Source organism: Podarcis gaigeae (assembly GCF_964106915.1).
Source record: "Podarcis gaigeae genome assembly, chromosome: 11".
Taxonomy (NCBI): domain Eukaryota; kingdom Metazoa; phylum Chordata; class Lepidosauria; order Squamata; family Lacertidae; genus Podarcis; species Podarcis gaigeae.
In genome coordinates, this window is record NC_139687.1 from 7,877,602 (window position 1) to 7,892,222 (window position 14,621).

Sequence of the window (14,621 nt, forward strand, 5' to 3'; positions counted from 1 at the left end):
AGGGGTACCTTTACCTTTTTAAGGAAAAGCAGGACATTGCAGGATCAAATCGGAAACCAGGATGGCTTCTGTAAATCCGGAACTGTCCCTGGAAAATAGGGATACTTGGAGGGTCTGCTACTTTTATATGCTGAACTGTTAGGAAATTAATGTAATCTACACTGCACATATATAAAAACACTCTTCAAACCTTCTCTAACCCACTTCCTGTTTTTCCTTTCCTACCCTTCCAGCAATCATTGACTCCAATTACATCCAGTGAATTAAACAAGGTTAACAAGGAAAACCACTGATTCTAGACGTATATATATATATATATGTATGTAGCCAACTGCAGCCTTTTTATATATATTTCAAGGCTTTTATATGTTATTTTCTCTTTTATGGTTTTATTTGTATAATGCCTAATAAAGGTTTGATAAGTAGATAAGTAGAATTAAAAAAAAACTGCTTTTCAAATCCAATTCTGCTGAAGGCCTAGTGACAACATCTACCAGGCAACTGGATCTGTGAGCCACCATGTCTCACAATGCTGCCAACGTGTTGCTTTTGGGAATTGTGGCACATTTAAAATGGCGGCTCATAACTGACCACGGCTGCTGCCCACTAAGTGTGAGTGACTGACAGGGTTCTGAAGAACTTTCCATTTGAGATATAATTTAGTACACAACCCATAGAGTGATTTCTGAACCATTGTAGAGTTTTGTTTTCTTCTCCACCTGTCTGTTCTCTAGAAAACCACTAATTTTCATAATGTGGCAAATGGTAGCCAAATCAGCTTCTTGCAGATAGGGTGTGTCATTCTGCCCAGACAGATAAAAACCAGTAACAATGCTTTCTGCTCTTTTTAAGACAATCATGTGCCGGAGCAGTTCTAAATGGATCATGAAATAGTTTTGACTGCTACTCAGTACAGTACTTGCCTCAACAGCTGAGAACCTGTGGCCCTTCAAATTTTGTTGTAGATCATCTCTCGTCATCCCTATTAGCTGTTCTGGCTTGGGCTGGTGGGAGTTGGAGTCAAGCAACAGCTGGAGTGCTACAGCTTTACCAACCTTGTATAAAGTGTGTGTATGCATTTATTGTGTGTGTGTGTGTGTGTGTGTGTGTTTATTAAAGACTCTTGCCTTTACTTTAAAAATAAGAGCAGTTTGGCATGTGGAGAAGGGGGTTAAACCTTTGCTCCTGCGTTCTGATCCCCAACACCACAACTCATCTGCTATTCACTTGGGCAGCTCCAATACAATAACACCCACCTCCACATGGCGCTGTGGGTTAAACCACAGAGCCTAGGACTTGCCGATCAGAAGGTCGGCGGTTTGAATCCCCACGACGGGGTGAGCTCCCGTTGCTCGGTCCCTGCCCCTGCCCACCTAGCAGTTTGAAAGCACGTCAAAGTGCAAGTAGATAAATAGGTACTGCTCCAGCGGGAAGATAAACGGCGTTTCTGTGCGCTGCTCTGGTTCGCCAGAAGCGGCTTAGTCCTGCTGGCCCATGGCCAATAAAGCGAGATGAGCGCCACAACCCCAGAGTCGGTCACGACTAGATCTAATGGTCAGGGGTCCCTTTACCTTTTACCACATACTGTAGCCCTTATCCTAATTCACCTTCCTACCACGCTGCTCCCCAAAGGCTGTTCTCAAAGTAAATTTTTAAGATGCCTCAAATGCTTTTGTGCATTCAACATACTGTCTTGTGTGGCCCTGGCTCTCATTCCTTGTTGGTGTAAAAAACGCCACTGGGATGAACAGACCAGTTTAGTGTCCTCCTATTTCCATTCCATGTCGGCCCTTCCTTCGGACCATTCCATCACATTTCTGCATAAGTGTTAAATGTGTGTGTGTGTGTTTAAATCCACATAGACACTCCAAATGTTCACTCTACTTAGATCAGATCAGAAGAATCTTTATTTGCCTCAGCCACTGGCCACTGCAATAAAATAAAATGTACTGAAGATAGAGGTAGAAACTTAACTATACAAAATACATTTTGAAGGTTTACATCAATAATCAAATAATAGATCTTATTCTAATTGCGCCCGCTAAAAACCTTGCAGTTTTTGCTGTCACCCGATCAAGTTGATCTTGATCAACATCTTTCCGCAGGGCCTGCAAGACAGAGCTGTTCCACCAGGCCTTTGGCCAGGGCACAGCCTGACCCCCTCCTTTGGCAATCCTCACAGAACTCTAGCCCAATGGTTGCCATTAATCTGATTTGAATTAATTTTATAATGAAATGATTTTAGAATGTTGTATTTATTTTACTGTTGTTAGCCGCTCTGAGCCCGGCTTTGGCTGGGGAGGGCGGGATATAAATAAAATTTTATTATTTATTATTGATCTGCTTAAAGAATGGAAACAGTATCAATGGTTGAGCGACCCATCACTCCTCAAATCTTTATAAAAGAGTGCAAGCCAGAAGCACATGAGCCACTGCCATCTCCACAGGGACATACCGGCAATCGTTTTTCGAGCAGATTTTTTTTGAAATCGACCCTCAAGTACAGCCAAAGGCAGTATATTGAATCTTGCGAAATTGAAAGCGCATCTGTAAAATTTTGCAAATAGGGTCCAATTCAACCTACTTAAATTATTATGGACTGCCTTTTACATTCTTTTTTTCTTCCAGCAGTTGTTGTTGCTTAATTTGGCTGAAGCAGAGCCACAAGTGAAAAGGCTATCATGTCCTACCTCCCCCAATGCCCATTACAATCCAAGCAGTAATAGTCACACTTCTAGCAGCCTTAATTTACCAGTCTGAACAAAAGAAAGATGTAAACGGCAAAAGGGAGCCCACTCTTACCACCTTGTAGAACTTCACGTGAGCTGGGTGTGGATTCTGAGGAGGAACGTAACAGACCTGCACACTAATCTGTCACCGCAAAGTACAGAGCTCCCTCACTAAAATAATTATCCAGCTTCATTAGCCATTAATGATGTTTCATATGTCTTCAGGCATCAATTCTATATCTCTAAAGCAGCATGCATATCCAAGCTGTGTTTTATTTACCTATTTTACGCTCCGATATATTACTTATTCGCTGTGAATGTAAGCAGAGTACGGATTTCCAAACACACTTTAAACTTTCTGGAAAATAAGTTTTGGTCAAGCTGTGGAGATGTTTAATGATTTTATCTGCAATCCACCTTGAGACCCTGTCAGGGAAAAAGGTGGGATATAAATAGGTAAGGTAAAGGGACCCTTGACCATTAAGTCCAGTCGTAGCCGACTCTGGGGTTGCGGCGCTCATCTCGCTTTATTGGGCCAGGGAGCTGGCGTACAGCTTCCGAGTCATGTGGCCAGCATGACTAAGCTGCTTCTGGCGAACCAGAGCAGCGCACGGAAACGCCGTTTACCTTCCCGCTGGAGTGGTACCTATTTATCTAATTGCACTTTGATGTGCTTTCGAACTGCTAGGTTGGCAGGAGCAGGGACCAAGCAACAGGAGCTCACCCCGTCGCGGGGATTCGAACCTCCGACCTTCTGATCAGCAAGCCCTAGGCTCTGTGGTTTTTTGTTTTTTTTTATAATATTTTTATTGATTTTAAGAAATACAGAAAAAAGAATAAAGGGTAGTTATAAGAAAATAGAATAGAAGAATAACAAATTTCCATGTTCTTTTTCCATCAGATCTAAAGGACTCCCCCACATCCTCCAAACCCTGCATTCTCTGTCATATAAAACATCAGCAATTTGTTAACTTATTTCATAACTTATTGTATCTTCCATTTTATCATGTTCCCTGATTTCAATTTTACTATAACCCAATTCTTATATGCTTTGTATTAAACACAATAGAGTTGTTTCATTATTTTACCTCTAAATTCTTGTGTCTTAATTTTCATTTCATTAACTTACATTTGCTGAAGCTAGAGTTTCCTAAAAGGTGCATTTTTATTTAACATTCCCTAGGCTCTGTGGTTTAGACCACAGCGCCACCTGCATCCCCCGGGATATAGATGGATACATGATGATAATGATGGTGATTTAGGGACGCAGGTGGCGCTGTACCTAATGATGGTGATGGTGGTGATGGTGGTGATGATGGAGATAAATTCTGAAATCAAACACAAATGAAAAAGCAGCTGTAGAAGTGCAGTTTCAGGAGAAAACAAGGGTTAAACCCCACCCCCCAATCCCTTTTATATCATCTCTTTCCAAAAGTAATTGATAATGCTGGAGGTGTTATTACACATGGCTGAAGTATACTTCATGGTTTTATCAAATGCAGCATGTTTGTATCACTGGTTTACATTGGTATAATGGCTGCAGGAGTGTATCAGTAAATCCAGTGGTGATGTGTTATTAATAGCAGGTTTGACTGAACTCTGAATGCTCTATTATGTAGGTGTGGAGGAGATAAATTCCTAGTAGGCTGCATCCTATTTTAAAAAACTGACTCACGTTTGAGGAAGTACTTCCTCTGGTTCTTCAAGGTGAAATAGACTTGAAGTTATTTTGCAGTTGCTTGCTTAATCAAGTTAGGCCTCCTAGAGAAGGGTGTTGTTTTATATGTAGATTTACACACACACACACACACACACACACACACACACACACTGCACACTGCACATAAAAGCCACAGAAAATGTACCTCATTTTCAAGTTTCCTAACCATTTAGTGCAAGAGGTAACATTAGCCGTCACATAACATTTCTATCTTACAACGTATTAGTCCATAAAGAGTCTTTAGTTCAAGGTGCTCACATCAGTGGCCTACATGACTTAGACCCCAAATATCTCAAAGAATGTTTCCTTCCATACAGACCCTCTCAAGTATTAAGATCAGTGAAGTGGGGGCAGCTTGGTAGTTCCACCACCCGCAGAAATTTGTGGGTGGGGGAGGGTAGAGGCCAGCGAGTGACCATTCTCTGTGGTAGCCCCTAGGTCAGGCATAGGCAAACTCGACCCTCCAGATGTTTTGGAACTACAACTCCCATCATCCCTAGCTAACAGGACCAGTGGTCAGGGATGATGGGAGTTGTAGTCCCAAAATAATTGGCGGGCCGAGTGTGCCTATGCCTGCCCTAGGTTGTGGAATTTCCTTCCCCACAGAGGTGTGGCTGGCACCTCCATTGTACAGCTTTTGTTGTATGCTGAAGACACACCTCTTGACCCTGGCCTTTGACCTCTGAGATGTGTTTTGGGGATCCACTCTATTCCCATGACTCTGATTTGTTTTAACGTTGAATTTTAGATTGTTGTAACCTTACCTGGAACTGTTGGTGAAGGATGCTTAATAAATGTATAACCATAACAATAAGAATAGCAATAATAATATCCAGAGGGCTGAGGGGAAACCCAGAACAGATTGAAGAGATCCCCATTGTGTGGACTTGAAGTCCTTGCAATAATGCGGTGGCTTTGTTGAATACTGCTCATAATGTCAGGAGGTTCCTCAAAACTACTCTAATCCAAACCCCTTCTGAAGCAGGAAATCTACTTTTACAACATCCCTGATTGCTGGTCACCCATATACTGCTTCAAAACTTCTACTGAAGGAGAGACCACCACCTTCTGAGGAAAGCTGTTCCACTGTCAAACAGCTAGCAACTTCCTCTGTCCTAATGTTCTATCAAAATCCTCTTTTAATTTAAAACTTGCTCCATCCTCCACATGAGATAGCCTTTCCAATATTCTTGATGCCATTCATACAGCACTACCAATGATCTACAGATCCACTACCTTCACAAGCAAGACGAACAGGTTTTTTTGTGCCTCAAATTGGGATTTATTCTATTTCCATTTGGGCCTTAAAATTCTTATTTGACTTTTAATGGGGTTGTTCACAATCGCAAGTGACTTAGGAAAAGCCTACACGTTCCTTCTTTCACGTAATGTATTAATTCACTCCATGTTGGGGTTCTTGCCACACGGAGTAGATTGGTTGCAGATCTCTTTTATTGATCCCTGGTGGAAGTGGAGAAGACATATCTGTCAACTTTTCCCTTTTCTTGCGAAGAATCCTATTCAGAATAAGGGAATTTCCTTTAAATGTTGACAGCTATGGGAGAAGAATATCTGGTCCATATGCTGGAGACCACAATAGAACATGATTGATTGTAAACCAGCCTTGACTTTGTCTTGTTGACAATAGGGAAAAAAAGGTGGTGCTTCTTCTATTTCAAAATGATGCATGAGGTGAAATGGTTTTGCCAAGCTGGTTGAGCTCCTTAAGTAGCAGATTCTACTGGTTTGACTAAGCATATTCAGCAGGAACCACACCTCCGGGATTGCGGACACAGCAGTGTTTTCTCTCAGCAGGCTTGATGGAAATGAGAAACAGACCCTCATGTATACAAAACATTTCCCCTGGGGTAATCTGCTTTTATCCATTCCCCCCTCTCTCCTAGAAACGTTATTATTAACGTAGAACAGAAGCCAGCTACTTCAAAACAAACCACCTATCTTTAGTAGCAATGTTTCCATTTGCAATCCCATAATATTAACACATTCCACCTTAAAGGACCCAAGGGGCTTTGTTGTGGAGTGAAATGAAATACTTTGAAGAAATGTTTATCCTGCCTTTGAGGAGAAAAGTTATATAATAGATTAGCTGGCCATAGCGTGAGCATAAAATGTAAAGTCAAAATTGTCTTTACAATTGACGGAATATATTCTTCAAAAGTTCCTATGTTCCAGGGACATCCCTGATTTAGAGAAGCCGTCCCGGTTTCTGATTTGATCCTGGAATGTCCCACTTTTCACTGGAGATATTTTGGAGGGTATGCAGTTATTCGACTCCCAAGCCATTTGAAGGCAATCTTTTATAGGGATTTTTAAAAAAATGTTTAATGCTTTATTATGTTTTTATATAAATGCTGGAAGCTGCCCAGAGTGTCTGAGGCAACCCAGTAAGATGCGTGGGATATAAATAGTAAAATTATCATTATGGAATGGGATGTCCCTATTTTCATCGGAGAAATGTTGAAGGGTATGGACCATGTTGCCCTCCAGATGTTGTTGGACAATAACTCTGACTACTGCCTATGCTAGTGGGGCTGCTGGAAGTGGCTGGCCAACAATATATGGAGGGAGACACAGATTCCCTACTCTTGAGCCCCTAGTCTATACCACCCTGCCTAGTGCAGGTGTAAGCTGACATGACTGAATACAACTCCGTACAAAATTTACCACACTCGTGTTATGCCTGACATCTAGTTTTTGGAGATTTTCTATGTGCATTCAGTGATGTGAAGCTCTGAAGTGGTACAGCCTCAGACACACGTAACACTAAACCATGGTTTGTTTACCAAATTCTATAAAGAGCAGGGAGTCGGCCAGAGATTGTAGCCCACTGGCCATGAACATGTATATTATGAAAATATTTGGGCACTAAAATTAGGAGTGTATATAATATAGTGGTACCTCGGGTTACATACGCTTCGGGTTACATAACACTTCAGGGTACAAACTCCTCTAACCCAGAAATAGTACCTCGGGTTAAGAACTTTGCTTCAGGATGAGAACAGAAATTGTGCTCCGGTGGCGCGGCAGCAGCGGAAGGCCCCATTAGCTAAAGTGGTGCTTCAGGTTAAGAACAGTTTCAGGTTAAGAACGGACCTCCGGGACGAATTAAGTACTTAACCCAAGGTACCACTGTACTCAATAACCATTTTTCAAAAAGACTTTCCAGAATAAAATGAAAATAAGTTAATAGATCTGAGACTCCATCTTGATCTAGGCATTCTCTGGCAGGCTGCCCTTCTGCTATCTAAACTGCATTTCCAAATCATTTCTGGAATGTTCTCTTGCATCTCCTTTTATTTGTGTTCACATTAAATAGTTTTTAATTATTCATGCATTCAAAGCATCTCATCTACTTGGTTAACTGTGAAGACGGTAGCAAGTTGTCGTACAGAATAAAAGGTATCTATCTCCAAGCTGTTTGAACTCTGCTGCATGCTGCACAAAATTGGTGTAACAGTCTCGCCTGCCGTTTTATACGTATTTGAGATCATTGCATGAAGATAAATTGCTGAGGGAGTCATAGTGTAGGATACTCTCTGCCAGTTTAGCAACCAGCTACCGTAATACTGTAGGTGACAGTGCAAACTCTAGATTTATTTCATTTTATATGTCCTCCAAAGATCTCAGGCTGGCTTACATATTTATGTACGTATGGCATACATATTCCCCTCACTATTTTATCCTCACAACAACTCTGAGTGGTGTGTTAGGATGCCTCTTGCTTGCTTGCATAGATGGATAATAAAGAAGATTGTGTCTAGAAATTAGACAACTGTACAAGGGCAATAGGGACGCAGATGGCGCTGTGGGTTAAACCACAGAGCCTAGGATTCGCCGATCAGAAGGTCGGCGGTTCGAATCCCCGCGACGGGGTGAGCTCGCGTTGCTCAGTCCCTGCTCCTGCCAACCTAGCAGTTTGAAAGCACACCCAAAAGTGCAAGTAGATAAATAGGTACCACTCCAGAGGGAAGGTAAACGGCGTTTCCATGTGCTGCTCTGGTTCGCCAGAAGCAGCTTAGTCATGCTGGCCACATGACCCGGAAGCTGTACGCCGGCTCCTTCGGCCAATAAAGCAAGATGAGCGCCGCAACCCCAGAGTCGGTCACGACTGGACCTAATGGTCAGGGGTCCTTTTACCTTTACAAGGGCAATATGTGCCTTTGTTGCTTTACTCACTTTTGTCTCTGGCTGTTGGAAGGTCGTCCAGAAGGGAGCACGAATCTCATGATTTCAGCAGACTGGTAAATAATATGCACAGACACGTGGTGATAATTTCGGGCACACCTGAAGGCATCTTTCCCCCACATGCATTTAACTATCTTGAACTGTGGCCCTGGGTCTCATTACAAGGATTACCGGTGGTGTTGACTTGAGGATGGGTAATCACAAGTAATATACAGGCATCTCCCCGTTTATGTATGATCAACTTACATGTGACCACATAGAAGCTCTGCGCCATGAAATAGAAAAATAAAAATATTCAAATCTGAAAATGGCGGGAGAGAACTGGAGTCATCGTGGCTCGTGACAGGACCCTCCCCAGAGCCCAAAGAGGATGTCAGTGAGGGCAGAGGAAGCCCTGTGAAGACCAGCCCTGTAAAGACCGGAGGGCTTTGGTTAGGCTACTCAGCCTCCCTGCCTAGCAGCTGACATGTGCGGTAGCGCAGCCAGTCAGCCTCCAGCCAGCCCCAGAGCTTAAACTTTAGTTGAAGACATACTTCTGTGGAGGGAGAGCAGAGGAAAAACAAGCATTTAGAGGCTTCTTAAAGGGTGATCCCCACTAATGCAACTTACACTTATGCATGTGGGGGCCTAGAACGTAACCCCCATGTAAATGCCAGTATACGTTTCCTAACTGAGACTGATGAAATAGTGCAATAACCTATAATAAATAGCAAATGTTCTCAATGGTTCCAGGTTTTCAGAAAAAAACCACTTCTCTTTTGCTAAAGTTTGTGTATATCAAATATTTATTCGGACTCTTTAAAACTATCAAAATGACTATGTAGCCATGCATTACCAACAGCAGAACATGTGTATTACCTGAGTCTCTTAGTCATTCTTTGACATTTTGTGCTTCACTTAACAAAACTATTTCAGGTACTCTTAAAATACTTACAGGTGAACAAATATTTGTCTAATGGGAAGTTAAGTGGGGCTGAAATCTTAGTATACAGGGAGGATGGGAGAGGTGCTAGTTTTAAGAAGTTAGTTTTAAAAAGCGATTGCAATATTGCGTTCTTTAGTTGCAGGAAAATAACAGATTTATCTCCTTTTGGCTGAGCTGGTAAATAACTGACTGGTCAAACAAAAGGCAAGCACTTTAGGGAAGGGCAGATGGCATGTGACATCTCTGAAGGGAGAGAGAAAGAGCAAAGATCTGAATGACAAAGGTATGACAAACACTCAGGAATGTAGACTGATTGACCAATCTTAACCCTAGTCACTTGATTTGTGTCTTCAGAAAGATTGCAATCTGTCATACATATTGGTATTTCCTACAGAATATTTCAGCTGGTGTACATCAAGAAGGCAGTGGAAAATTCATTTCTCCAGTTACTATCCTTTTGTATTCATTGTAGCCTACAAAAGTGGGTTTTCTTGTGCAAGTGTACACTTTTCAAAATAATCCTTATAACCAAGAGGTTTATACTGTGTGTGTGTGTGTGTGAGAGAGAGAGAGAGAGAGAGAGAGAGAGAGAGAGAGAGAGAGAGAGAGATTTTAAAATTGCTATTCACATAGCAGGGGTTGGGGTAGCAGAGGTCTGTGATAAAAAGATTTGCAAATCTGCTAAGAAGGCTTGAATATGAAAAGTCGCATGTGCCTATGTTCAGCCTAAGTGATCTGCAAAGCCAACCAATGGTAAATAGAGTTGCTATGTCGAGTTTCTTTTTTCCAAGCAAGAATTGCAATGGGTTGCCTCCTTACTCTTCTTCCCCCTGCTCCAGAAGATTCCCCAAGTTAAATTTGAGAGCTTGGGTGCAAGGTGGAGGAAATGTTTGTTATGCAAGCAGAAAACTGTTCCGTTGATAGATATACCTCCCTCCCCGCGGAGTTTTCTTTTAACTTGGTCTGCACTGGAGAACGGTACTTTAAAGACTTTGTTTGAGGTTTTATATATAAGATGTTGTACTTCTGGCTTCTGTATTCTTATATAATCGCAGTGGCTACTGGCCTTCTATCTCCATAAAAAGCTTGCTTTTCTCTGTTTATGTACGAAGAAGACAGCCAAGTACTAACAGTCACTGAAGAGTAGAACACTTTTAGAAATGCCAACACTCTCAGAAATGGAAACAGGCCAGGGAAGTACTGTACAGGAAAGGCGGTGACATGCAATGTCAAGACCTTACCAACTGTCTCAAGAGCTACCAAGGCCAGGATAAATGGAAGGCACAAAAGGGTGTGTAAGAGGGAGTTTCTTCTAGACGCTCTATGAAGAGGCGTGATCCCAAAGCTCATGGGGGGACGGACACACCTGTGAAAAAGTGAGGCTACCATTATTCACAAGACTAATGCATGAGCAATTTTCCTAGGCATTCAATAACAGGCTTGAAAGTTGTCATACTTCTGCCAAAAGGTTTCAACTGGAGACTACGAGAGGAAACTGGTTGATGGTTTCCATTGCTGGATGAATGCCTTGCCTCCAGGACCTTTTGTGATAATGACTTCTATCCCAGGTGAGGTCCTGGCCTGGAAAAGAAACTTAGCTATTTTCTAAATTCTACCATTTATCAATTTCTAACATTCACTAACTCCAGCAGAAATTAGTGCTCTTGTACCCCACAAACTCTGTTACCGCAAATCTGTAACAATATACAGTGGTACCTCAGGTTAAGTACTTAATTCGTTCCGGAGGTCCGTTCTTAACCTGAAACTATTCTTAACCTGTTTTTTTTATTAAGGGTTTTTTAATTACAATATGAATAAACAAACAAAAATATTACATATCATGACATATTTTCTTATCTCCTTTGGACTTCTTCACATCTCCCGCTCCTGCGTTCCAGATTATAGAAAATTTAACCAGCAATTTATCACCTTATCTCCATCCTTACTTTCTAATTTTCAATATCATAACTCAAATTTTAGATACACTTATTCCACCTCTTAAAAATTTGAACTTAACCTAATTATTATCTAAAGATTTGTTTTCTTTAAATTTACCTTCTTTTCATAATTCACTTCATCTATTTTGATGATGCCAAATTGTTTCTGATCAAGCATCCTGCTTAACATTCATACATTTTACAATACTTTTGCAAATAAATCTTGAATTTTTTCCAATCTTCTTCTACCGTCTCCTCTCCCAGGTCTCGGATTCTGCCAGTCATCTGAAACTATTCTTAACCTGAAGCACCACTTTAGCTAATGGGGCCTCCTGCTGCCGCCGCGCCACCAGAGGATGATTTCTGTTCTCATCCTGAAGCAAAGTTCTTAACCCAAGGTACTATTTCTGGGTTAGTGGAGTCTGTAACCTGAAGTGTATGTAACCTGAAGCATATTTAACCCAAGGTACCACTGTATATGAAAGCAAGGTTGGCAATCATGAATCCTAGCCGTACAATGCTATATGTATTATAGTGCACGAAGATGCTTGTTTATTAATAGTTCAACTGTCAGTGACTGTGGTGAATTTCTCGAGGGTATGTGGACTGCTACTGCAGTGAAAGCACAGTCTGTGTTTCCATGGCTTTTTATTCTCTCAGCAGCAAGGATGACTAATTGGTGCTTCGTTATGGCAGGGAGCTGTTTCCCAGGCTGGCAATTGTGGCTGATGGCTGAAAAGTATTGTGCTATCAATGTCAAGCCAAAATTGACAGTGATAATATTGTTTTTAACAAAATGAGCAGCTGAGGGCTTGAAATGTAAACAGGCTTCCTGGTGCAAAATAGGTGGAAAGGTAAAGTAATGTTGCAAGGTGTTTTGTTTTGTTTTAAACTACTTTAAAGGTAAAGGTAAAGGTACCCCTGCCCATACGGGCCAGTCTTGACAGACTCTAGGGTTGTGCGCTCATCTCACTCTAGAGGCCGGGAGCCAGCGCTGTCCGCAGACACTTCCGGGTCACGTGGCCAGCGTGACAAAGCTGCTCCGGCGAACCGGCACCAGAGCAACACACGGAAACGCCGTTTACCTTCCCGCTATACAGCGGTACCTATTTATCTACTTGCACTTAAGGGTGCTTTCGAACTGCTAGGTGGGCAGGAGCTGGGACCGAACGATGGAAGCTCACCCCGCCGCGGGCATTCGAACCGCCGACCATGTGATCGGCAAGTCCTAGGTGCTGAGGTTTTACCCACAGCGCCACCCGCGTCCCTTGGATTTAAACTACTTTAGGAGCTTTAAAAATGAATATTTTTTAAAAGGTTAAAAAGTTTGTTGAATGGTCTGAGTGTTGGAATGTTCACCTAGGGCAGGGATGGGGAACTTGCCACCCTGCATGTGGCATCAATCCCAGTAGCCCCATTGAGCATGGCCTATGGTCAAGGGTGATGTGAGTGGTTTTCAACATCTGGAGGGCCACAAGGTCCAATTCCTTGCTCTTGGTTTTTTTCAATGTTAGTCACAGAATCATAGAATCATACAATTGTAGAGTTGGGAGTGTCATTTAATCTGCCGTGCAGAAATCTCAGCTACAGCATCATATTCAGAGCAGTCCCACTGAAAGTAAAGATCACGACTAACATAGGCAGAAATACAAGTAATCATCAATTTTAAAAACTTAGGTGAGCCAACATAATACCTTCTGTGTATTTTGGACTACAATTCCCATCAGCCCCAACCATCGGAGTTGTAGTCCCAAAAAGAAAGAGGTCACTGCTTTGGCTACTCCTGGCCTATAGGGCTGAGCTGATCTGCACTCAATTCTGATGCTCTGGACAAAATTTTATGAACTAAAGCTTCAACATTGTATTGATTATTACCAAAAGTAGTTTCCATAGGTAAAAATTTAAATGCAGAGTAAAAGCAATAATAGCTTTTGTGGAACCAGCTAGTCACTTGAAACACTGGAAATAATCTTTCAAGTACAGTGGTACCTCAGGTTAAGTACTTAATTCATTCTGGAGGTCCGTACTTAACCTGAAACTGTTCTTAACCTGAAGCACCACTTTAGCTAATGGGGCCTCCTGCTGCCGCCGCGCCGCCGGAGCCCGATTTCTGTTCTCATCCTGAAGCAAAGTTCTTAACCTGAAGCACTATTTCTGGGTTAGCGGAGTCTGTAACCTGAAGCGTATGTAACCTGAAGCGTATGTAACCCGAGGTACCACTGTAGCACCAAGCTTTTCTTTCTTTCTTTCTTTCTTTCTTTCTTTCTTTCTTTCTTTCTTTCATGGTAAAAATCAGAATCGTAAATATAAGCCAACCACTGAGTCAGTCATCCAGTCAAATTTGCTAACAACCATTGGTTATCGAAAAATTGCAAACTGTCAAATTGAGCGATAGGTTTTAACAGCAACAACAAGAAGCAGCAACAACAGGAAAAGCGTCAAAAAAGCCACTTTAGAACACTTTCAGGAATTAATCTTAGGGGTTTGGTGCAATAATACAACTGTGCTGGTGTCAACGCTGCTGAGTCTGCAGATTTTAGAACAAAAGGAAAGGAAAAGGATAAGATTACAAACACTCAGGCCATGCCGAGAAGCTTCTGTTTTCACAGACCTCATGTGGGGCACTCCTGCAACTACTGTGTGCCCCAGAATTGTGCTTAGTTTCTACTAGAAACTGGGCTTTTGGCGTTGCAGCTCCAGCCCTCTGGGGGATTTTCCTGCTGAAATGACTTACAGTTTGTTATTAAGAAAGCTTTCTGTGAGGCATGACCCATTTAATCAGTGTACATCTGTGGGGATTATTTTATGGGGTTTCTTAATAGTTTGCAGAAATGGTTTTAACTATTTTTAGAATTTCTATTTTCTTAATCTTGTTGTACACTGCTTTGATGCAGTGGCAGCATGAGAAAAAAATTATGGAAAGGTGAAGGAAATTTCTAGGTAGGGGAGAAAGGAAAATAACAGCATATGTTGATGACAGGAGTTCAGCAATGGGAGGCAAGTGGGGAAGTCAGCGGCTTGTTGGGGGGGTTGCCCCTCCTGTATGCTCCCCCCCCCCCAACACCATCTATACTTTTTACATCCAAACTTTTTTCAAAGAGGGC